The following is a 26,590-nucleotide window of genomic DNA, read 5'->3' as shown; positions in this document are numbered from 1 at the left end:
CATCATAAAACCACTTTCCTGTTGGAAAAGAAATGCTATGCTTTACATGGGAACATGCCATTTTTTTCCTGGGTTACTGCAGTTCCTTTAAGATCTGCTGGTTTCCCTCACTAAATACAATATTTGAGACGGGATGTTTTTCAGTAATTTATTCCCTCAAGAGAAATTTACAGCAACTAAACTGATTAGGCATGAGTCTAAGTAAACATGAAAGTGCTGATATGCTTCCAAGTGCCTGCACCCACTTAATTAGGTTTGGTTTATGTTTATCTCTCAGCCTGTGTGCAGTCTCCCATGCGCAGGAGCCCCTCATTTCCTTCCCACGTTCAAGGCCACCTCCCCCTCACAGCTCCTGTCCCAGTCAGGAGGGGACAGTGCCCCAGGCTGTGCCCCAGCAAAGGCAAAAGGGATTATTTGGCTGAGAGCTGCCCAGTCACGGCTCAGGAACCGCTCCCAGCCCAGCCCTGCCTGAACCATTCCAGCAGCTCCAACCCTGCTCCTGCGGGGTTTATCCAGCACAGCCCAGCTCGGCACAGCCGGCCCGCGGAGAGGCTCCAAACGCGGCTCCACTGCCGGCTCTGAGGGGCGGGGATCGCAGGGAAGGGCTGGGAACGGTCGGGATGAGGTGCGGAGCCGCAGGGAACCTTTAACTCAGGGACGGAACCCGAAATGGGCACCTGGCAGCGGCGGGACCGCGCTCTCCCAGCCGCACATCCCAGAGAGGCACAGGGAGCATCCATGGGCTGTGGGTGAGCTCCGTGGGGATCCGGGACCCACCGGGGGCTCTGTGAGCATCCATGGGCTGTGGGTGAGCCCCGGACCCACCGGGGGCTGTGTGAGCATCCATGGGGTGTGAGTGAGCCCTGTGGGGATCCCGGACCCACCGGGGGCTGTGTGAGCATCCATGGGCTGTGGGTGAGCCCCGGACCCACTGGGGGCTCTGTGAGCATCCCGGACCCACCGGGGGCTCTGTGAGCATCCATGGGGGCTGGAGGAGCCCTGTGGGGATCCCGGACCCACCGGGGGCTGTGTGAGCATCCATGGGCTGTGGGTGAGCCCCGGACCCACCGGGGGCTCTGTGACCAACGCCCACAGCCACGGCCCAGCTTCTCCTTTGCCCTCATTTTAAGAAAATGCCACAAAGTTCTCTGTACCAACAAGTGAAACTGCAATTCTGCAACTCAGGAATCCCAGTTCTGCTACTCCACATTTTTCACAGTTTTACAGACAAACAGAAAAGCATCACTTAGCTGAACACCTCTAAATATATCATTTGTAAAGCTATATAACACAATGTCAAGAAATGCAGCAGCCAAAAAAACCCCAAATATTTTTGCTAGTTATTTTCCTTTCAACTGTATTAAAAAGGCCACAAAGGTGCTCCTGAGGACACAAAACCATTGAATTTCTTACCTAAGAGATGTGCAGAGTCACGAATCAGGTGCCTCCCTCCTTTCCGAAGTCCTCCCTCATAGTTGGACTCTTTGGCAGGTTTCCAGTTAATTTTAATACAACTACTTACCTGTGCTCACCTCTTTTTGCCAACTATGAGCTGGCACTAGTGCTAACACACCATATACACCCACTGTATACAACCTTAAATCCCAAAGGGCAAGATTTCACTCTGCAAGCATAAGTTCTTTAGGGAAAAGTGACCTCTCCTTTTTTCTACCTTCTTACCATGTTCTCAGAACAGCCCCTAAATGCCAATCATTTCCATAATGATTCCATGTTTTTCCAGCCTGTGACTCTCAGCCTTGCCAGGAGAGATGGTGGCTCCCAACCACTGGCTCTCAGCAGGGACCACTGTGTGCAGAACAGTGACATACTAAGGGCAGAGCAAGCATTTACACAATAAAGCTTTATTTAAAATCTTCCCTTCTCAAAGTACAAATATCATAAGGAAACACTTGATTTAAACACTAACATCAATTCTAGGGGAAGAAAAAAGATCTCTTGATATTTTTGAAAGGGGAAACGTTGTTTCTTAGTCAACTTTGTTTAAACTGTAGTTTACATTGGCTGTTTGTTGGAGATTTAGGGTTGGGAGACAATTTGGCAATTAAAGCCTGAGACATTTTCTAGCTATCTGAAGTTCACATTCCATGAATTAGACAAAAATCTTGCACTTAAAGGAAAAGTTGCTGAGAGCACCTGAGGGCTGCAAGTTATGATTGCCCTCAGCCTCCCTCAAACCCTCCCACACCAAATGGAGACATAATACTGAAACACTTTCATAAAAGCTTTTCTCTTACTGAAAAATAGTTATCATATAGATCACACAAAACCATCAGAACTATTACAGACCAGAAAAATTCCAACAAACTTTTGAAGCTTCTGGATATTTACAATTGCTTCCTTTCTCAGTTGTTGCCCATCTACAATTGACAGCTGTACAAACAAAGTACATTTAAAAAACGCAGCACACACCCGGTCACGGTGCCACAGTCCCGGCTCCAGCAGAAGGCAGAGGCGATGGATGAGGAACGCTGGTGTGGGATATCATTGTCTTAGCACCTTCACCCCTTGGGTCTATCCAAAGCATTTGCATCAGTGTTCCAGTCCGGTTTCGGTGACAAATACAAATAAAATCACAAAATCTACAAACTCAGTGGGATTTCAGGAACAGTCCTCGGCCGGGGCTCCTGCCCTCCCCTCATGCACACACTGCGTGTCTTTAAAGCTTGCTGATGATTCAGGCAGAAATCATTGAGTCCATTCACATTTAATGACTTCTTCAAGGGCTCTTTTATCACTTTTCGAGCTATAAACTCAATTATGTATATTTTTTCTCCACACTTGAGGAGGAAATTTCCGCTCTGGAGCGGGGCTGTAGCACTGACCGCAGCTGACGGGGCCGCGGAGATGGCGGCGACCCCGAGGCAGGGCCGGACGGGCTCGGGGCGGTTGGAAGGGCAGCCAGGGCTTCCACAGGATCCTGGGATCCCCCACATCCACAGCAATGAGGTTTCCAGGGAGGCAGCCCGGGAGCAGAGCGGCCAGGGACGGCAGCTCCCACACCTCGGTCCCGTTTTCACACGGACACCGGGAGGGGCTTTTGCCCTCGAGGCTGAGGCGGCTCCGAGCCGGGCCCAGGGCTCGGCTCTTTCCAGCCACAGCAGCTCCCACTGCTTCAGAATCCAAGCTTTCAGCAACCAGCTCTGAAATTTGCTGGGGTTCTTAAACTTCCTCCATCGAGACTCCCAAGTTTGAACTGGAGAACACGGGATTCCGAGAGGTGTCACAGAGCCACCTCTCTGCCGGCTGGGCTGAGCCCTCAGCCCATCAGGCCATCAGGCCTCAGAGCCACCCAGCCCATCAAACAGCAGAAACTGCTCTTTCTATGTCCCTGAAACAAGTTTTTTAAAAGAACTTTTTAAAAAGTTGGCATTTTATATTCCTGATCATCCTGAAGTAGAAGGCAGTATGTATAGGCCTTCCATACACCAGCATTTTCTCACTGCATTTGGACTGACACTTTCAGTTTGTTTTTTTTTTTTTATTAGAAAAAAAAAATCCTAATTGAAAGTCCCCCAGAGAAGCTGTCAAGTTACATCTCTGACAAAGGCAGCTGCTTCTGCAGGTCGGTTTTCAAATCCATGGCTTGAAGTATGACTGACAGAGTGACACATGGTGACAAGAAAAGAGCTCCTTTGGAAGAACTTTTAAAAATCAGTGTTTTTATAATTGAGCTGAAGTTCAGGAAATGGGAAGACAAAGATGCCTTGCTGGTTTTCCATGCATTTAGGGGCCGTGTTTCAGAAAATGAGTTTCTCAGGAAAATGTCTCCAAGGGCAGCATTTAAGGATACGTTTAAGTCCCACAGAGATCCAGCAACACTGAAGGCTGAGTACAGATGTAAATGCTGCTAAAAGGGTTGATTTTCCTGACAGGCTTTCAGATCCACTGTGAAGGGAATATGCTTTTAAAAAGGGGCTCATACCCCTAAGCTGTGCCAGTGTTGCTGGCAATAATAAAGTACTGGTATGCAGGCATTTCTGAACCTCAAAGTTCCAAAATTTCCTCTTAGCTACAATTTAGACATTTTTTTCTTTTCTATCCGAAATTTTCTTTCCTTCCAATGCTCATTTTAACTGAGGTTGGTAGAACTGCTGCAGTTCCACCTTTGACTGTAATTAACTTTAGGTCAGGTCCTGAAAAAAAAGTACAGGCTATTTCAATAAATGACTTTTAAAAGTCTTAATATCTTAAAAGTATTATGGAACAGTGCTTTAAATGTATATTCAACCACCTTTTTTATAATTATTCTAAACAGAAGGTCTGGTTTTCCTTGTTTTCAAATGAAATCACTAAGTCTGGAGAATTTTCTTACAGAGATCAAACTTGCCCTTAAAACAATGTCTTTGTATTTTGGGATTGTTTTATTGTCTTTTTATTTTTTTCTTCTGCATTTCTTTAAACACTGACCAAAACCCCACTTCTACTCTCAAAACCTTTATTTCCAAAAGTTTCCTTAACTTTAATCAACATATATGTTTTCTCCAGAGCCTTTCAGAAAACTCCATAACAATCAGAACTTTATTTCAAAATTTAAAAAAACCAAAACAGGTAGGTAGAAAAGGGCAGAGAGAGGGAGAAAATAAGCCCTGAAAAAATGCAGGTTCTTTCAGCTGTTACTTTAATATGGCAAACAAGTCTTCTCTTTTCCCAGTGCCAGGAAATGTTTCAGGACTGCTGGATCCTCAGGCACAGCCTGGTGCTGCTGGAGAATTGTTTTTAAATCCCAGTCTGTTTCTGGAGGGTCACAGCAGGACCACAGCCTTGCTAAATGTGTTCAATAAATGTGGCTGTTCAGCTGCAGCAGAGGTGCACCCTGCACTCTGGGATGGGGTCACAGAGGGGAAAACCACAGGGATGGTGGCAACAGGAGGTGACATCCTTGTACCTGGTACCGGAGTGTGTCTGAGCCCTGGGTCACTGACACTGGTGATCATCCTGGCCTTGGGGGCAAGAGGATGTGCTCCTTTGGGAGCCTTCCCAAACAGAAATAATTGGCTCTTTTCTCCAAGACATAATGCCTTGTTGCATCGACTGGAATGGTGAAAAATTCAGGTACCTGGACAAGTGTAGAAGAGAAACACCGATTAAAAGGTAGAGCTATTCCAATCCCCAAACTATTAACTATAAATATTTCTATTCATTATACACAGGATGTATCATTCATGTGCCTGTAAATGATGAACATAACTGAAATTAGATGTAAGGATATAAAACCATGAGGGCTGTGTTTATAGATGAAGGTCCAAGCAAATGTAAGTCACTGGTGGTGTGACTGTGTTGCAGCAGAGTAAGGTGAAAAGCAGAGATCCAGGTTTCCACTCCTGTGCTGTGCTTCCTCCCAGAAGAACACAGAGTAATCAATTTATTTATCAGAGCAAAAAATTGCTGAAATTTTACTGTTTCCTTCCTATTGATTCCTGCTCACTGACGAGCTTTATAGGGCCCTGATTTACATCACATCCAGTTCATGTTAACAGTTCATTTATGGCCTACACACAGAGCAGCTCATGACTTCACATGTGGATGGTGACAGAAGCACTGATAAAATGAGCTGTTTATGAAGCTCAGGCACTAATTATTGAAACTGGGATGCTGAAAGGTGCCTTTTATCTGCACAGTGCTGCAGACAGATAAGTCTCATCTGTTAAGCTTCAAAACTCGAGCCAGGGGTTCCAGTCACAAACTAAGTCTGCTTTTCCCAGACCAAAAAAAAGGGGAAAAAAACCCAAAACATGAAGGCCTGTTGCTCCTAGGAAGTAAGAAGCACCTTTGGATGCTGCAATGGGCTGCTTTGTTTAAGAATTCCTCCTTCCTGCTTGACTTCTGCCAAGAAACTGCTGTTGAGGCAGGTCCTTTGGTTGGAATTCTTAAGCTAATCCCAGCTCCATTTTGTCTTATCTTTGTCATGAAATAAACACCATTGTATCTGAAACAGAGCCACAAACAGCTGTGCTAATTATACTAAAACAGCACATTTATTTAAGCTTCTTCTTTAGCACTATTAACTAAACAGTAAATTGAGTATTTACACAACAACATATTAAAAAAATGCAGATTACACCTACCAAAAAACTCTGCACCTGTCTGGAAACCATTACAACCTATGAACTGTGCAATTGATAAAAAAATGCAGTTAAGGCAGCCTGGTGGTGGAAGTACCTGACCAATGTTCTCTCTCAAAATGGACAAAAGTTACATGAAACCAAAGGGATTTGCAGTGCTCCTGACAGAGCTGCTATCAATTGTAACCCTCCAACCCAACAGCACAGAACCTGGGGACAGCACAGCCACCTGGCCACAAACCACATCTGGTACCCATGGATAGCAGCAGCCATGAGGAATGGGTCACAGGGAACCAGCACAGAGCAGCAGCACCTTTGGAAAACAAAAAAAGGCAAAATAAATCAGCCTCAGCAAACAAGGACAAGTTTGTCCTTTTTGCCTTAAAGCTAAGTGTTCTGACAGTCATGAAAGTAAATCTGTGGTCTGCACAGACCATCCATGGCCAAGTTCTACTCCTCATTAACATGGATAAGATCTTACATTTCTAATTGATATTTTTTATCTCATTTACAGGAGAGGAATATTTTAATCTTAGAAGTATTGAATTGGGTGTTGAATATCACAGATTATTCTAAGAGAGGCTTTATCAGAACAGAAGTTTTAGAGTAAATTTGGCTTATTCTTATCAAAACATGCATGCTATAGAGAAATTCCTCCTCCAGTACTCCAGAAAGGCTGATAACTTTGTATCTCCATGTCTTTGGCACACCTTCTGTAAAAGGGGGTACAAATGCTTCCCAGGAGTGTTCTGCTGTCAGCTCATCAGGCACATGAGGCACATTTACAGAAGTGGTTTCCATGATGGGATGATAACAAGGGAAATCATGGATTAGAATGCATTTAATTTCACTATTGTTCATTTTATGGAGTCCCATTTAATGGATTTATTTCTCTTGGCAGTGTTATCTTAGTGCTTCACAATACAGTACAAACTCTGGATTTAATTAATAATGTAATTAATATTCCTTTTGCCTTTTCACAGCATTGTTAAGAAAAATATAAATACAAGATCTAGGAGTTGATCATAAGGTACCAGAATGAGGCCACTTCCTGAGAAAAGTGTTCCTTGTTGCTTTTGTTTCATTCTGTTGCTCACTTAATTGGTTTCATTCCCTTTTGTGCATTGTGCAAAATTACTGTACACTTAGGGTATTTGCTACAGAATAAATTAATATTGCCAGAATCCAAGTGGGAATAAATTAAGTATGCCCTCGAACAGCTAATATCAGCTATTTCCTAATTTTTGAGGCACTGACTGCTGATATGGGTTTAATTGAATCCATTTGGATAATACATATATTTCTTGTACATAGACATGCTTTTCTGATTTATCTTAATATGGGTTATACCAACTATGACTGTGTCTACAGGGAAAATGTATTACTAAAGTTGTTACTTAATAATTAATCAGATATTAATCACAGTTTTTTGTGTTTCCAGCCAGCTCGGGCATTAATGTTTTTTCATTATTTACCAATAAGTGACATTTTTATATAGAAATAATTTTTTCCAGTAGATGGAAGTGTTGAAAATGTATACAGACAAAATCCCTTTATTTCTCACCATTCTACTCAGTAATTCTCTCTTCATTTTTGCACTGCATAAAATCTGTTGGTTTAATGAGCACTTCCAAGGATATATAGATATCTATATGGCTTAGAACATACAACTCTCATCAAAATCTGGGTTTTCATTTCAGAGTACAATTCACATTTGCCATTTTAAATGGCAGCTCCTGTTTTCAGGCCTCCAATTAGCTTTAAACCCCTTTAACCCCACTACCTCAGAAGTGGGGATTTCCCCCCTTCTTCTTCCCTTCATCACAACTTTTAGAATTTCTTTGATTTCCCCACACCTGGCTAGCCCAGGCAGCTGCAGTGGATGCTGACTCCATTATCCTGGTGCTGTGCCTGCCTGAAAATTGGCAGAATTAGTGAAGTGGAACGGGAGGAGATCAATAAAACACCTCTCTGTGTTGTGAGCAAAGTACCTCATATGCTGTGCTCGTGTGCTGCACAAAGAGCAGCACTGTAAAAGCTGGAAATAACCTCCCAATTGTCTCAAACAGACATTAGTCACCTGGTTTAATATCATTATTTGTACCTGATAAAAGACCAGCCAGGACCCAGTGCACAGCCAAGACAGATAAAGGTGGATGCACATTATAAATATTAACTAACACATTTCAGGCTATAAACTCACTTTGGATCCCTCTCTTCCTGAAGGATTTATTCTCCAGCACAGTGACTGTGTACATCCTGTCCCATCATGGCTCTCCTTTCAGACAGCTCTTTTCTCCCTTCATGGTATCTCTTCCCAAGCTCCTCCCTGAATCTCATCCAGAGCAATGCTATGTGCCCATAATGGCAACAGTATTTCAAAATATTTTTGGAAGCCCACTCAAACAGCTAATTCATCTCATTTTTTTTTCCCTGAACATTTCAGCAGTTTACAGAACTATGGGGCGAACACTGGACCACAGTGAAAACAGGTGTCATGTCTGGGGCTGACCTTTTTGGTAAATAAATCACAAGGAAACAGCCATCCTTCCAAGGCTGGTGGCATTACCCTGCTGTTCCCATGGGCCCCTGTGTACTCAGCTTTTTGCACAGTGCAAATGAAAACAAACAACAGGGATACATAGGATTTTTTTTTACAGCAGAACTTTTCAATACATAGGATTTTCAATCTGAGTTTTCCTTTTGCTTTGCCCCTTTCTGTTTACTTCTTTCTTTCTGCATTTGGAATTCTCACATTTTAGCTTGTAGCTGAATTCTTCAAAGGCTTTCCAGAGGACACCAAGAAAGTTAAAGCTAAATTCTCTTTCTCTAAATGACAGAAGGGTCTTAATGATTTCTGTTCCCAAATCTTAGCACCAGTGGAGAACAATTTTGTTCATAAACACCAGAACCTTTTCTTCCGAAATACGTGGGATCAACCACAACTGTGTTATCTTGTCTAAATGAACCTACATTGCTGCTCAGTACAACAGCAAGTAAATTCTCCTGAATCTTGTAACTAGAGATTTTAATAGAATTCTGCACAGAAAACTTATAAAGGGGCACATTCATTCACCAGTTTCATAGGATTGTCTTCTGCCTCCCTGGATCCTCTGGTACACAAGAAGTACGAACACTGCATACAAGTGTGCATTATAGTGTATGAATACTACATACCAGTGTGCATTATTTAGTGTATGAACACTGCATACCAGTGTGTATTACACAGTGTATGAACACTACATACCAGTGTGCATTATACAGTGTATGAGCACTATATACAAGTGTGCATTATACAGTGTATGAACACTGCATACCAGTGTGCATTATACAGTGTATGAACACTGCATATCTGTGTGCATTATACAGTGTATGAGCACTACATACCAGTGTGCATTATACAGTGTATGAACACTACATACAAGTGTGCATTATACAGTGTATGAGCACTACATACCCGTGTGCATTATACAGTGTATGAACACTACATACAAGTGTGCATTATCTAGTGTATGAACACTGCATACCCATGTGCATTATACAGTGTATGAACACTGCATACCAGTGTGCATTATTTAGTGTATGAACACTACATAGGAGTGTGCATTATACAGTGTATGAGCACTACATACCAGTGTGCATTATACAGTGTATGAGCACTACATACCAGTGTGTATTACACAGTGTATGAACACTACATAGAAGTGTGTATTACACAGTGTATGAACACTACATAGGAGTGTGTATTACACAGTGTATGAACACTGCATACCCGTGTGCATTATACAGTGTATGAACACTACATAGAAGTGTGCATTATCTAGTGTATGAACACTGCATACCCATGTGCATTATACAGTGTATGAACACTGCATACCAGTGTGCATTATTTAGTGTATGAACACTACATAGGAGTGTGCATTATACAGTGTATGAGCACTACATACCAGTGTGCATTATACAGTGTATGAGCACTACATACCAGTGTGTATTACACAGTGTATGAACACTACATAGAAGTGTGTATTACACAGTGTATGAACACTACATAGGAGTGTGCATTATACAGTGTATGAACACTGCATACCAGTGTGCATTATTTAGTGTATGAACACTACATACAAGTGTGCATTATACAGTGTATGAACACTGCATACCAGTGTGCATTATACAGTGTATGAACACTGCATACCAGTGTGCATTATACAGTGTATGAACACTACATACCAGTGTGCATTATACAGTGTATGAACACTACATAGAAGTGTGTATTATACAGTGTATGAACACTGCATACCAGTGTGCATTATACAGTGTATGAACACTGCATACCAGTGTGCATTATACAGTGTATGAGCACTACATACCAGTGTGCATGATACAGTGTATGAACACCACATACAAGTATGTACAAGTATGAACCCCAGAAACTGAGAAACAGCCATCCCTTTACACTTAACAAATGCTACCTAATGCTTTTTACATTCTTAAATGAGAAACTTGGTTTGGAGTTTCATCTTAGTAAGATGAAATACTCCCCTCTGGCATGTCCAGACTTCAGGCAGACAGGAGATTTTCTCATCTGAGTTTTCTCATCACATTTGGAAGCATCTGCTCTGCTGAAAAGGAATGAGGTTTAAGATCCCAAGCCAGATCTAGTTTGAAGGTCACTGCCCACATTCATCACCTCTTAAAGGCCTTCCCAGAATGAATAAAAGAAAAGCTTTTCTAGATGTTTTCTGAGAAAAACAGAGTGAATTAAAACTTGGTACAAGTCAGCAGCTTCCCAGATGGCTTACTATAATATTTACGCTATTGCAGCAAGCCTCTCTTTCCCCTCAGAAGGGAAAAAGTTGAATGGAATAGGATGAAGAAAATGGGGTTTTTTTTGGTGAGATTTCACTAAGAAACAAACATTTAACTTGACTTATAACTGGGGACCTTGCTGAAGTGTGCTATTCGTCATCTTCTCCTGGTAAGATCGCTTTCCTGAAGTACTGCCTCAGGACCACAAATCCCTTAGACAAAACACTGGAAATGCAAAAGAACTGCTCCAAATGGATCATTCAAATAAATATCCAGCTTGAGAGCTAAATTTGAAAGGTCACTTCTATCCTGTAAAAATATGTATTTTTAAATATAACAGAAGTGTCTTTTCAAACAAGAGGTGTGTGCATAAAGCAATAATTGCAGAGCACAGCTTCGTGACTTTGTGAAGTCAAAGCTAACCAGTTATAAAAAGATTGAAACTTCCTCTTCTCTACCCCATAAGGTCAGAGGAATAAGCTGCATTCAGTTTGCTTTATTAACAAAGGTTATTGAACCAATCAATCCAGGAACTAGCACTTCTATGAATCAAAAACAAGCACTGCTCCTGCATTTTGCAAGAGCCTAAATGTCCCTTAAATTAACTTTTAAATCACAGAAGTGCCCTGTCTTGAATCTGGTCTCCAGAACACAGCTGTGTGAGACTCAAGATAGTTTTTAAGTAAAACTTGCACAGAAGGAAAAACAAATGGTGACCAACTGAGTTTTGACACAGGCCACTTTCTCTCCATCAGGTTTGCTCAGAAGAATCAGTGGAGCACAAAAGGATGCATCACAAACTCCCAGCACAGTGACTGATTGCAAACTGCATTTGGAGAGACTGGCCACTATATCCACTAAACTTCTCTTACTCCTGCCTGGACTTCTTTAATTTCCCTAGGGTTTATTTTAGAAGAATGACAGTCTCCATAGAGAGCAGACTACAAAGGGATGTGAAAGGAGTAGCACTACAATAAATCCCAAGGAGAAATCTTCTGTAGAAGAGCACTAAGCAGAAGGATATGAAAGAGCAGCAGCTTCTCAGGTGCTGCACAAAGCTGGAATTATTTAAACCAGACAAAACCCTCAAAAAATGGATTAGATGAGAAGTAAGAAGGTCAGAGATGATACAGATGCAAGAACATGGTTATTAAGCCTCTTTCACTCTGGATCAATGGCAAAGATCACCTTGTTTGTGTAGTCTTGGTTGGACTTCTCTTGAGCCACTTCTCATTCACTAATTTAGAAATCTCACAAGTGTTCCCAAGAGCAGGGAATGTGCCTCTCCCTGGGACACAGAGACACCCTGGGACCCAGACAAACTGTGCTGAGGGGCTCCTCCCACAGGTTTGCCTTCCCTGGGATAGCCCCTGTGTGCTGGAGCTATTCCTGTGGTATCCTGGGACTGCCACTCTGTGCTGGAGCTCACTGAGCTGTTCCTGGGACAGCCACTCTGTGCTGGAGCTCACTGAGCTGTGCCTGGGACAGCCACTCTGTGCTGGAGCTCACTGAGCTGTTCCTGTGGTATCCTGGGACAGCCCCTCTGTGCTGGAGCTCACTGAGCTGTTCCTGGGACAGCCCCTCTGTGCTGGAGCTCACTGAGCTGTTCCTGGGTGTCCTGGGACAGCCACTCTGTGCTGGAGCTCACTGAGCTGTTCCTGTGGTATCCTGGGACAGCCACTCTGTGCTGGAGCTCACTGAGCTGTGCCTGGGTGTCCTGGGACAGCCACTCTGTGCTGGAGCTCACTGAGCTATTCCTGGGTACCCTGGGACAGCCACTCTGTGCTGGAGCTCACTGAGCTGTTCCTGGGACAGCCCCTCTGTGCTGGAGCTCACTGAGCTGTTCCTGGGACAGCCCCTCTGTGCTGGAGCTCACTGAGCTGTTCCTGGGACAGCCACTCTGTGCTGGAGCTCACTGAGCTGTGCCTGGGTGTCCTGGGACAGCCACTCTGTGCTGGAGCTCGCTGAGCTGTGCCTGGGTGTCCTGGGACAGCCACTCTGTGCTGGAGCTCACTGAGCTGTTCCTGGGTGTCCTGGGAGAGCCCCTCTGTTCTCCTCAGCAGTAGCACTGAACAGAGCTTCACCAGGGCTCCCCCATGTATAAGTCCCCAAAGAAATCATCTTCCCCACGTGATGGAGGGTTGGGATGGAACACTGCTCACACTCCCAGCACTTGTGCAAGGCAGTGCAATTGTGCCCTTTTCCAAGGCAGTGCAGTTCTGCCCCATCCCACTGGCAGAGCCCATCTGAGCCTCGTGCTGCTGCAGCAAAGCAGCCTTGAGCCCATTGATCACAAACCTATTTACCTTAGGAAGGTACTTCACTACACAAAGTAATTTTTAAAAAAATCCTATTTCAGTGTGCAAAAAAAAAAAACTCTGTTTAATAAGTTTTAACCTAAATAAAATGGCCAGTTTGAGAAAAATTAAGTAATATGTCTAATAAAATCATGACATACAATTTTAAGCTATAGTGAGCTGAGTAAAATGCAGCATAGGAGCCTGCATTTTTTTATTAGAACTCATTAATCTTGTTAATGACTTATTGAATATCACTGTAAAAATTGATCCCAGTGGCTACATCCTTGTCTGCTTTAGCAACCTGTTCCAAGAGCCGCCTCGAACGGAGAGAGTTTCTGCATCCACTGCCTGCAGCTCTGCAGGGAACACTGCAGCAGATGTGCTTGAGGGTGGCCATGGGTTAAAAGGTCTCCCGTGGGTCTGAGCTGAGCAGGAACATCTGTTTTTCCCTCTTTACATGGATAAGAGGAGTGTCTGCACACCCAGAGTAAGTTACCTGTGAATGCAACCCATCAGCTTTGCTTCTCTAGTTTGCTGTTCTGGGTTAGGCTGAAATCCTATTTTAATGTAGAATATTTCAATAGATCTTACATATAACAAGAGAATTTCTGTCCCCAGCTTAGGAAGTGTAAGCACTATTTGGGGAAGGCATTCCAGCAGGAAAGACCAAATGAATCTGATTTAAATGAAGCAGAAAAAGCAGGCCTAGAACTACTTCCTGGTAATGCTTGTGCTGCCCAACTTGGCATACACATGTTTGTGTCTTTGCAAGAAATTTACTGAATAGAAGAAGTGAACACACCCCCTCATTTATAATTCCTTGTTTAAATGAAATTTTGACATATTTAGGAATAACCTGGATACAGCTAAATACAAATAAAACTTCATAGTGCACATTAGAATGAATTACTTCAGGTCTTCTTTCTAAGAGAAGCAGCAGCACTTGACAGTATCATTAAATACTATCAATACTACCTATTATAAACCCACAATTTCAGGGAAAACAAACAAGTAGAACAATTTTTCCCTAAAAAGGGACAGACTTGTAATAAAGACAAAACCAAGCTACTTCTGGTAATTTATCACTACAAGAAATAACACTATTAATTGTATCTTAATTCATCTAACTCCAGTAATGACTAGATTAGCAGTACTGTTGCTTTATATTTAAAAAATCTATTAAAAATCTATTTATTAAAACTGGAATCTGAGAAATGGGATTCATCAAGGTATTGGCTTTTTAGCTTTGTCATACCAGCTATGAAGTAGCTTTTTATGCCAAGTCTTTGGATTTTTCTGAATTCTCCAAGCTGATTACCATTCCCTCAGTGGGTCAAAGTCTTGTCTGAATTAATGGACTTTCCCCAGACATACTTTGTGGAAAAATGAAGCAAGAAATCACCTCCATCTAATTTCTCTCACAAACCCTTTTATCATTCATGCTCTCATTCTTCATGTTCCATGGGCATCCAAGACTGAAATAACAATAGATGGCAATTAATAATTTAAATACTTCGTCACATTTAATAGGAAATTAACTTCCATTTTATCTCAGAGTTTTCTACCTCCCTGATGCAGTTTTTGTATTTCTTAGTTTCCCCCTTGCTCTTTTTGCTTATGGAAGTCAAGAATCCTGACAAAATGCTGAAGTCAGTGATATGCCTGTTAAAGCAGATCCCTGGAAATCATGCCATGCCAATTGATTTGCTGTAATAAATATACTAATTTATTTTAGGTATATAGGAATAAATGAAATGTTTGCCAGAGGAGCCTAAGCAGATATGATGGAAACAAGCAAAAGCTGCCCACCTGCTGCAATTGTTTGAGAGGGAGGATTCACATTTCACTGAAAGAGCACATTTTATGTTCCTGAGATTAATCCTATGACTCTTTGGCTGGAATCCCAGTGCTCTCCCATTTAGTGGACAGCACATTTCATCATATTTTTATACAGCTCATAAAGCAGATGAAGTCTGTTCTGTGCATGTCACCAAGTCCTGTGTTGCCACAGCTCCCTGTACTGGAGATGGAAGGTGCTGCTTTGGAGCAAAAGCATTTTCCAGTGGCAGAAGGTTCAGTCTGTGGCATGTGACAAACCTTACTCTTCTGGGGCTCCCAGCAGGAATGATCCCAGTGCTGTAAGTCACCACAGAGAGAGAAACATTTCCACAGATTTAACAACAGAACAAGGGAAAAAGAGGGCGGGGGAAGACACCAATGGAAGCTCTAAAAGCCCACCTAGAAAAGACACCAGTAGATTTCATATGATGGCAGCTGCAGGAAATGAATTTATAACCCAAGGGAACAGCAGCATAAACCCTTCACACACATACAAAGACATTCAAACCATTGAATCACCAAAGTGAGGAGCCCTTGCTCAGAGCTCTGGGTGTGAGCCAAGGGCACGTTGGTTTGTATCAGTAACAGAGCAGAAACTATTCATTGTGGCTGCTCATGGTGATAACTGAGCTCACTTCTGGCCATATGTCAGGAACAGAATTTCATTTGCCATGTCTGCCTGAGCTGTTTTCTACTTCACTTATGCTACATCAGGCTGTGGGTGCATAGATGTCAAAACAGAAGAGACAACAGAGATGGAGAATAAATTGATTAGGGCAGACCTGCAAGAGATTGGCACAGGAAGAACCAACTGGGAGAGGACCAGGATATTTCAAGAGGTGAACTCCGAGAAAGAATGCAAATTTAAATGAATGCTTACTTTCCACAGTGCTTTGTGTCTTCAGGCAATCACCAGCAACACTCAGCAGCACTTCCAGAAGAGGCAGACATTTAAGGCAGGAAAACACCAGCCAATGCTCCAGTGGGCTCCAGGCAGCTGCAGGCAATCCCAATCCCTGAGTGACAAGGTACCAACTATGGGCTGGGCTGGGAAGGAAATTCCAGCCTCTTTTTGCTGAATTCTGCATCTTTTTGTTCAACAGGCCAGGGACTAGAGATGTTTTTATTTCCTCTCTTCTGCACTGGCAGGCACGGAGCACTGCCCTCAGCTGGGTTATCTGCACCTCTGGTGTTTCTCAGACAGGGAATGGACCTGGCTGGTCTGGGCCAGGGCTCTGTCCCCCCTCCCCTGCTGAACAAAGATCATTCCTGGCCCTGTTTCAGCAGGAATGCCCAGCTTGGTTCCTTCATCAGGAACTTCCAAGCAACAGCAAAGCTGAACTGCAGAGCAGCCTCCCAGAACCCTCATTTCCCCATCTTCACTAAAGACTCATCTAGAATTAATTCACTACTGGCACAGCCATGTAAAAGCATATTTTTCTTAATAAATGTAAGTTTTAGTAAATTTAAAAAGCAAGTTTCTGAATGACAATTTAGGTAGGATTTTCAATTAAAAAACACCTATTAAAATAAAGACAAAGTTTGTCCCGCTGCAGTATAGTCTCTGAAACTGTTCTGATCCATAAATGTTTTAATCAAGATTCATCTACCAGATCTTATTTCCACTGGATGGTTCCGTCATTGATTTGATACATGAAGCAATTTACATTAATAACCACAATATTACATCAATTATTTCTTTTATAATCAAAGCAGAAAAATATCAAAATCTTGCCAGAAACTGATATTAAAGGGTTTCTAAAGCCTCACATTTAAATAGCTGTAAAACAGTTTAACTGCACATATTTGGTAAAGCAAATCTAATGGTTTCAGAGGAATTCTCAGATTGTGTAAATTAAGCCAGGCTTTAGGAAATCTAACTATAAAGCATTTTTACCCCTGCATCATTAGGAATTGTGAGGATACTTCTCTGAGATGGTAGGCACAAAATATAAAAAGACAACATATGCCATCACTTTCTTCTGTTTAATTTTTATGTCACAACTTATGTACAGTTTCATGGACCATATTCCTGGGCTCTATTAAAATTTAATTCCTGTGTGCAAGTAAAAGAAGTACAAGTACTCCATGAAAACAGTGGATCCAGGAGTGAAAACTTGCAAGGCAAAGAGAACAGCTAAAGCACAAGATTAAAAAGAAAAAGTAAAAAGAGAATGAGCTAACTAACATTCCAAGGATTAATTCAGCCACAGAACATCTGTTTCCTCATGCCCCTCTGCTGAGATCCAACGTGAGGGCTTGTGTGGGTTGGCTTTGAAGCTGTATTTTATTATCCAAGAAGAGGTTTTGAATGCAGATTTTGAGAGGGATTATGGATATCTTAGTAACAGAGGGACCCCTGGGCCCCTTCTAACTACTCTTACTTCCTTGATTTCCACTTGACTTGTAGCCATACAGCATTCTCTACTCCTGGTTGAAAAATTCTCCACTGGGCACATTTACAGCTTATATTCTATTTTAACAACATGAGATTTCCATCCCTCATCTGCTTTCCCACAAAACAGGGCATTTTAATTCTTCTGTCCTGGATATTTTGCTATATAGCCAGCTAGTTACCTAAAACTCAGACAAAGCCCTTACCCATTTCTTTAATTCTTCTGCACTGGCTATTCCCCTAATTTAATAGTTGTTTTCTAATAAGTGTCTTTCCAATCATGTTCATACAGGTCCAAATAAGATCCCAGGGTTCTAACAATAAAGGAACCATCTGCAGCACTGTAAGAAATATCTTTTAATCTGGAAAGTTTCTAAGTCCCCTGCTTGCCCTCCTGATTATAAAAATGAAACATAAACTATTTTAAATCCAGACAAATGTTCCTGGTGGCGCTCTCTGTGCACAAGACTGATGGATTTCTATCAGAGAATACCCATGCAGAAATTTAAGGCTTTTAACACAGCAAATCTGATCAATCCACACTGAGCAGGGTAATTAAACAATTCAGACTCAGAGATCAGCAGCCATAATTCATGCACACACAGAGCTGGCCCTGTAAATTAGGGCTCAGACAATTTGGTGGGCTCTCAGCAATGGTGGCACTGAGGTTTTTTAACTGCACCCATTCCATGTGGAACAGATTTCTCAGGCTTTCAGCACTGGCCTACCCAGACCTCTTTATGAACAAAGAGTTATTTTCCTGAATGAACCGAACTAATCCCACCACAATTAGCAAGTGGCTCATTTTCCTATCTGCAGGTAACACAAACCTGCAGGTCATTAACTCCTCTCCCACTAGATAAAGTCATTAACACATGCAACAATGATGTTTTCCATTGCTCTGTGTTATTTCACTGAGCATCATGACTACAAGATAAAGCACTGGATTGACAGCAAAGTCATTTCAACTCACCCACCCCCAGCTAAACATTAATCAGTCTCTAACTTGGTCATCACATCAACATCATCTTCCAGGAAAAAAAATGCTAAACTTGTTGACTGCTGAACAAATTGAAGCAGGAAAGAGCCTTTTGTACTTTTAGAGGAATAATTGATTCAGCTCTGTGGCTGCTGGTCAATACCACAGTAATTGGAATCATGATGACTAATGCACAGACCATTTTACAGGCCTCTCTTATTAGCATGAACATTCCTCAGCTCACCTCTGGTGTGCTGGGCTAGGATGTTGCCCCCATTCTTGGGAGAATCAGCTGTTAAGCTACACATGCAGATCTTATTAGGCAGAGCAAAAAAATTCTATGGATGCTTCAGTTTATTAAAAGCAGAATTGGACTTGCTACTAAGGTACTGTTCAGAGTGTGTGTGTCTAATTACAAGGGCCCACACAGGGAAACAAAATCCCTTCTGTTCCATCTTGGGTGTATTATCAGCCTTGATTGCCATTTTATATCAAAAAATAAGGATTTTCAAAATACTGAGCACCTTCTTCTTATTCCCCTTTTGGAAGTGCCAGTTTGGAGCTCTGGCATCTCACTGCTCCCTTTTGGAGAACATGAAAATAAAGGCCAGTGCACCCTGTCCTTGTCAGACACAGACATTTTCCCACTTCCTGCATAAATCCTGTGCTCCTCCTGCATCTTCTGAAAGGTTTTAATATATTTATTAGCAGACAAATTATCTGTTCCTCAAAGACTTTAATGCATTCCCTTGCCCTCGACTTGTACCTGCAAAGCAATTGTGATTCCAGCTGTGTCACAGTTAAATATGCCATTAATTACCTCAGGAAGGCATTAGCCCATACTCAGAACAGACTGTAAACATTTTATGTCATTAGGTAAGGCACTGAGGCTGTTTTTAATGCCACAACAGCTCTATTTATATACTGTGCTGCATAATTAGCTACTAATGAGGCTCTAACTTTCACTGCTGTAAGGCCTAGATAGCTGTTCCTCTTTCAATGAATTCATTTTTGCTGTCTCATTAACACACTAAAAAAATCTGCAAATTGTATTTTAATTAAAAGCTAAACTACCTCTGTCTGGAGACACTAATGAACAGATACACTCCAAGGGAGATGCAAGAACGTTGCCAGTCAAGAGGACAAATACCTTGCCAGAAGAGCAACACAAAAAGATAACACAGCTCACTGGCTCATTTTCAAGGGCAGGCTCTTCTCTACTTCCTCCCCTTTTTTTTCTCCTTACTTTTCTCCTTTTGTACCTTCAGCAAGGCTGCTTACCCTCAAACAGACAAACTGCAAGCCAGACCCTAAGGAACAGCAAGACTGCCTTAAAACCATGAGGGGTGTGTATTTTGAATCTTCCTGATGCTTGCTATTCCCATTAGCCTTCTGTGTCACATTTCCTGGCTTTTTCCTGTAGCTGCAAGGGCTGAAAACACAGCAGCAGAAACTCATCCATGACTTCACAAGCTCTGCAATAAAATCTGAGCACTGACCACAGCGCCTCATTTCCTGGCTGCTGAGGGCACCTCATGCAATTCGTCAAGGAGCATTGTCAAATACAGCAAGTCACCAGGAGGAAACGGGGTTTGAAATGCACCGGGGAAGGAAGAGCATCCCGCTGATCTTAAAACACACACAGAGCCAATTGATTGTGCAGTGCTCCCGTGGCAGAAACACACTCAGGGTTTTTTAAAAGACCTCTTAAGGCAACATAAAAAAAAAAAAAAAAGGAAAATGACATTCAGAGCTAATGTTCCACGCTGTATTAAAGCACTCTGAACACATCCATCTGCAAGGGAATAACCCAGAAGCAGGACAGAATAAACAACAATTATCACAGGAGAGAAGGAAGCAGCACTTTGAAACAATACAGACAGTTCCAGGAATACTCAGGAGGAAGCTCCCCTAAGACCCTACAATTAGTGACAAGGAAGGGACTGCATTGTTCTTCCTGGACATTGCTGGTAGGAGCTGTATCAGAGAAATACAGAGGAGGGAAGATCGCCATGGAAAGGTTTTTGGATTAACTGCCTGCTTCCCTTGCAAACACAGGATCCTGACCTTGCTGCTCTGCCTCACTCCATGGGATAACTGGGAGTTCACTTCCTGGGATGACTGGAAGCTCTCCTTGTAGATGACACCAAACTCCTAAATTAGTCTTAAATTCAGGTACTTCATTCCCATCTCCTTCACATGAAGAGTTCCTTAATCTCTTGTGAAGGGTTTTCCTAATATTCAACTAAGTGGCAGATATTAGGAATGCTTAGCAGCCTATTCTCCCTAAAGATGAAAATCCAAAGTAAGCCAACTTAATTAAGAATTAATTCCCTTTAAATCACAGCCCAAATTTCTCTCGCTGATCAATTATTTGCAGCATGAAATGATTTACAGGACACCGGGGCAGATTAATTTAGCTGACAAAAGTGATTTCAACTCTCATCAGAAATTGTCCATCCTGTTTTTTAAAAATTCACCTTGAAAGGTAAGTTTTGAAAGGTAAGTTTTGGTCTGTTTACAAGGCTCTGTGTTTTGACTTTGATATTGCTTCACACACAGAGCCCCAGTGCCACTTTCATTCTATTACAATCCCTTCTTTCCTCTTGCTAATACTTTACTTTTTTTAAGAAATAAGTCTTTTTGACAAAAAAAGCAAATAATAAAAGCAGAACCTTCTTTCTCATGATCAACTATGAAGGCTGAGCAAATAGGATTAGAGCGGCAAGCTGGTTTTGAGCAAAAAAACTTTCCAAAGTATTTGAATGTATTGCAGATATCATTAGAGAAGGATATGAGACAGCCTTCAGCCCAGACTTATGGAGAACAAAGAGTCACTTAAGAGGATCTATAGCTTTACTCTTCAAATATTCTCTTGAATTATGTACCACATTGCACAAATCTGATCTATTACAAAAGCAACAAAATTGCTTTAGGAAGCATTTCCCTCTCTCTTGTTGATGAGGGTTATCTGTTTACAAATTCCAGGATGAGGAGCTGACATATTTCATCGAGTGCTTCTCATCAGTCCCAGGAATCCTGTCCAATACACTGCCAGGTGATGAGTTTTAAATGCTCAGGAGAGTTTTCATTTCAAACATGTGTGTGTTTTAATGAGTCACACAAACAATGATGCAAGCACGATGCTGTGTGTGAGCAAGGGCAGCTCAAAGAGCAACAGCTGCATGAAAGCATGGCTAGAAAAACCACAAAACATTTGAAATAAGGAATAAAATAAGCAATAAAGGCCAGGGCTCTGCACCCACATTTGGGTCATCAATAAGTTTATCCAGTGCTGATAAAGGAACACAAGGGGTTTGAAATCAGCTGCAGTGCAGCAGTTAAACCACTCTTTTCCAGCCTGTGTTCCAGAGACCCTTGGATGTCCATGGATTGCCTGTGCAGTCCCAGGAAAGGCTTTGCCCATAAAAACAAGCATTATTTGTCCTGAGACTAAAACTAAACCACACAACTCCTCAAGCAAACCAGTAGGAGATGGTTGGAATTTCCCACAGTCTGCTGTGCAGCACAGAACACTGGAATAGCAAATTGCATGAAAAGAACCATCATCAGCAAATACTTCAACAAAGAAGGATGGGGTTGGTATTTTTCACATGAGTAATTCTTATACCTGTCCCAATGTCATCTGATTATGCTTGAAAAATATCATTAATCAATGGGACTTCTTGTGTGAATAAGGATAACTCTCCTGAGAAGCTGAAGAATTAATTCCCTGATAGTTAATTCTAATATACAACGGGAGTATTTCAAATGGCCTATTTACACAGTTTTAATCTGAATAAAATAGGAAATGTCACCTCAGTGCTAATACAACATTCCTGTAAATTATGCACATTTTAAAAGCTAATGAATCTGTCATTATCTCATTAAAATTTGTCACAGCAGTTATTTTTAAGTTATTATTGTGACTTTTAAAATATTTTGCCTTTAAATTACTTTAATTCATTTGTATTACTTGTAGGCTTGTATGAATTTGGTTTTTATCATGCCTATTAGGATAAATGAGAGCACTGTGCTTTATTACACATGTTCATGTGGCTGCCTTCACTTCCCACATCAATATGGAGTCTTTCAATCCTGCTCTCAGTGAAAGCAGAAACTAAACTTCAGTTGATTTCACTGGAAGCAGGTCTAAATAATGAATGAATGATGCTAGGAATAAGGATCAGAAATTACATTTAACACCGCTTTTCAATAATTTACTACGTATGGAACAAAAAGATCACAAACACACTGGTTTTAATTTAATTTAACTGGGTAAATGTAGCTCAGGCCTTAGCCAGTGTAAAGACACATCTCTTCATTTGAAGCCTTGATGTGTCCCTTGATGTGATGGATTAGGCAGCCCCAAGGGATGTTCTGGCTCTGTCCTGAGGCTGCTGTGCTGTTTGCTTTCAGATCTAGGCAGCTTCTTAGCACAGACCTACGAGTGCCATTTGTGCAACCAACACAGAGAGCTGGAAAAGTCCCCTGGAGAATGGGGAGCTTTCAGTCCCCAGAAAGACTGAGGCAGCAATTCAGGATTCATGGTCAACTAAAGGAGAAAAAGGCCTGCAATTAATCAGATGCTTCAGTAACGCCTAAACTTTTTTCTGTGATTCTGCTTTCCTCAAGAAAGTGTAAATGAGACTTCAAAAATATACTTAATAATTTTTTCTTTGTAATGAAGATAAAAATTCTGCTGCTAAAATGAGAGACACTCTTGTAAGGAAATGAAAGTGCAGCTGGAAGGTGTGGTGGTATTTGCTGTGTCACCATGCATTTATAGGCATGGCAGCTGCCACTCATCAGACAGAGCAAGAAAGCTGAGTAAAAAACATCTGCTGATTTCATCACTCATTTAATATTTTGATAAGAACTCAGCTAAATCACTGTCCAGTAACTCTGCTTATAAAACAGGAATTATGGAGAGTTTTATGGGAATAACACTCAATTAAAAAAGCTCTTTGCAGGCTTTGTATCCTTCAATAAAGATCTAGGATAAGAAGCTCATTTCTTCATTATCTTCCAAGAACTTGGAATAAACTGCTCCTGTTTGTCAGGGGGTTAGGATTCCTGCACGCTGCCCTTCCCCAAAAATACCCTATCCCTCCATTAGTATGAAATATTTGGATTGTCTAGTGGGACATAAAATATAGAACATTTCTGTAGATAAACAAGGGAAAGAACTTGGTTAGGGAAAAAAGAGACACTCATTTCTGCAGGTGATACAGATTCTCAGAGTGACAAAGACAATTGCATTTTACAGAGTTTTTCTCTGCAGTTTCAGAAGTAGAACAGAAGGAATTTTCCATTGGGGTATGAGTATCTTATCATATCATTATCTCCAGCCTGTTTCCTCATTTGGAAAAGTTACTTTTCTATTACAGGCTCTTCAAAAATGGAATTAAGATGAGCAAATACATATTACAAAATCAATTATGGTCTTAATGGTGTTTTCCAATGGCAGACCAGAGAACAGCATCATTTTATTTAGCTCGTCTGTTACACTGATACTAACTTATCTGAACACATAAAATACACTGTACATTGAAAGAAATAAACAAGGATGGATGGAATGGATAGAATGGAGAGAGTGACATATTTTCCTCATTCCCTAAAAAAATTGCCTATCTCTTACTAAGTATAATCCCTGTATTCCCACAGACTTCTGGGGAATTGTTGCTATTAGTCCTTTTAGGATGAAATCCACAGTAAGTGCTACACACATAAATGATTTGTAGCTGACATTTAGATACTCAGCACCAAATGACCATGCCCAGTTAGCTCAGTTCACATGAATCCACTACAACACAGTGGCTTGGGGGAGCTGGCGAACACATCCAGGGGGATTTAATGCACACTCCACCCTTTCAGAACAAAGTGCAATCCCCTCATGTACACCTCTGACTGATCTGTCTCTGACATGACACAAATGATATTAATGGACTCAATACAGCCCCACTGTATAAGACTGCCCTACATAATTACTCTGAATAACCTTTATTTTACATCCACCAGGTAATTTATGACAAGTCCTCATGTATATCCTTCAAGATATTCAAGTGCTGCTGAAAGGGGCTTCACTTCTTAAATTATGGCTATATATGTAATTTTTTTTGTCTTCACAGAAGGTACTTCTTAACACATTAAAACAGACATAAATCTACATTGCTGACTCACCTCCATGGCTTGTACTAATTCAGATTTCATTCACATGCCATGAGTGGTCATATATTTTAATGAAGCTTTTTGCAGTAAATACAACCCACGTCACAAACTTTTTAAAAAACAAAAATAAAAATTAGAACTGGATTGCTATGTATGATTGGGAATATTAATTCATCAGGTTAGTACCCATTTACTCAGGAGCCTTAAACTACCTTTGTAACTCCTGCTCTGCATTTTCAGGGGTCGTTGTTGGACAGAGAGCTGTGGAATGTTCACTCAAAGTCAGCCTATGCTGGGACCTTGGAAAAGTCCAGCTGTAAACACTGATTCAGCCTAATCACAGCAGTGTGGCTCTTATTGACATCAAACCTCCCCTTCTGCCTCACCAGTGCCTTTGGAAGGCTCCAAGCAACTTCCACTCACCTGGGAAAGCGGCCCATGGGAGCTCCTTGGCAGAACAGACAATGCTTGGCCAGTGATGGCACATTATAAACAGTGGGGGCAAAGTGTTGATTTTTCCATCAGAAACCCCATGAAAGAGTCTTCCTCTGAAATATCTCTGTCTGACATCCCAAAACCAACAACACCATGGCAAATGATTAACTGAAGTGCAGAGAGAGGAATAATTATTTTCCAGAGCAGCAGACATGTTCCTTACCCTTTTTTCAATGGTCCCAACAGATGTTGTTCCCTGAACTGGACTCCCCCCACGCTTCTGGATTTGTGGTTTCACTGAAGAGCTAAGTCCCACAGGATGACTCTGTTGATTGAATTGACAGATTAGTGGTGATCTGAACTGAACCCATGTTAAATCAGCTGATGATCTCCTGAGTCTCAAAATAAAGAAATTATACAATATTGGTGAAGGTAGGTTTTAATTAAAACATTTTAGAATAAAAGCTTTGTCAAATTCAAGCTTTGCACAATTTGTAGATCTGATCTTGTATAAATAGAACCTTTAGCACTTGCTTTAAAATATGCCTGTACTATTTTTTTTTTCATACCGTGAAATCTTCCAAGAAATCATAAACAAATTATCATGCAGCAAAAGCACTGATAACAAATCTGACCTGTCTGAAGGCCTAGGGACAGGTTGCCATGGCCAGCTCTACAGGGTGCCAAAAAAAGAGGCAGAAGGAAAACAGACATTAAGGAGGAGCTTTCCCTATCCTAGAAAAATCCCAACAGGAGAGGCAGCACCCTGCCATCAACTGAAGGCATACCTGTGCTTTATCACCCTTCTTTCCAAGGTCTGGTTTGGTCTCCATCTGATGGATCTTAAGGAAGGATGGATTGAGCTGCTGCCTTTACAAGGGGAGATGAATGCAGCAGCTCCACCAGAGACAGATTCTCAGAGTTAGGGAAGTGTTTGGGGCCTGAGCAGCTGGAGGTTTCCTTGCTTTGAGGCTAGATTTCCATGTAGGAAAACCGGAGAAGAGAATTCACTTAAGAAGAGCTGCTGGTTGGAGAGCCTCCCTTGGAGGTGCACTCAGCAAGGCAGAAGCTGTGACAGAAGTCAGCTCCTGTCTCTGTGGGCACTCAGCCTCCAGCCTTTCCAGCCCATCTGTCCCTCCCAGAAGCAAGCACAGTTTTAGGGCATTTGTGTGACAAAAGCCTGCAAGGGAACTCCTGTCTCTTTTCATCTCTCTGTTCCTTCTTCCAGCCCTGCTAGACTTCCCCCATCTAATCTAATAATCTATTAACAAAGACTTTTTTTTTTAATTCCCCCCAGAGAATGTAGTTCTCAGACTCTGAGAGTGGCAGCTGATCCCTAAACCTGCCTGCTGTTCCCTGAGCAAAGGGCAGGCTGATCCCTCACCCACCTGGGCAGGCTTCCTGCTGTGAAGAGGATCTCCTTGGAGCAGAGAGCAAAGAGCACCTGGACCTTTGTACACAGCAGTGAACTTTGGGCTGAGTGACCTGACCCAGGAGCAGCTCAGGAGCAGCCTCAGGGTGCTCTGCATCTCAGGCAGCTGTGGGAAATGTCCATAAGTAAATAAATAAAGCACAAAATGCT

At 41.8% G+C, this 26,590-nt stretch overlaps 1 long non-coding RNA gene across 2 annotated transcripts; it reads right to left on the bottom strand.

The window, feature by feature from the left end:
- Nucleotides 1-1,007: 1,007 nt before the first annotated feature.
- On the bottom strand, nt 1,008-26,487 carry LOC113460263 (uncharacterized). 2 transcript variants are annotated; one of them, XR_012580595.1, is made up of 4 exons: nt 26,397-26,487; nt 25,232-25,333; nt 6,313-6,396; nt 1,008-5,077 (listed from the first exon to the last, which is right to left on the bottom strand). It is a non-coding gene; the product is annotated as an uncharacterized LOC113460263 (long non-coding RNA). The 2 variants fall into 2 exon arrangements; XR_003382063.2 differs by lacking the exon at nt 6,313-6,396.
- Nucleotides 26,488-26,590: the final 103 nt, after the last annotated feature.

The sequence above is a fragment of the Zonotrichia albicollis genome, chromosome 5 (assembly GCF_047830755.1).
Source record: "Zonotrichia albicollis isolate bZonAlb1 chromosome 5, bZonAlb1.hap1, whole genome shotgun sequence".
In the NCBI taxonomy this organism is placed as follows: Eukaryota; Metazoa; Chordata; class Aves; order Passeriformes; family Passerellidae; genus Zonotrichia; species Zonotrichia albicollis.
The sequence above is the reverse complement of the archived record's forward strand: the minus strand, read 5'-3'. Positions and strand labels throughout refer to the sequence as shown.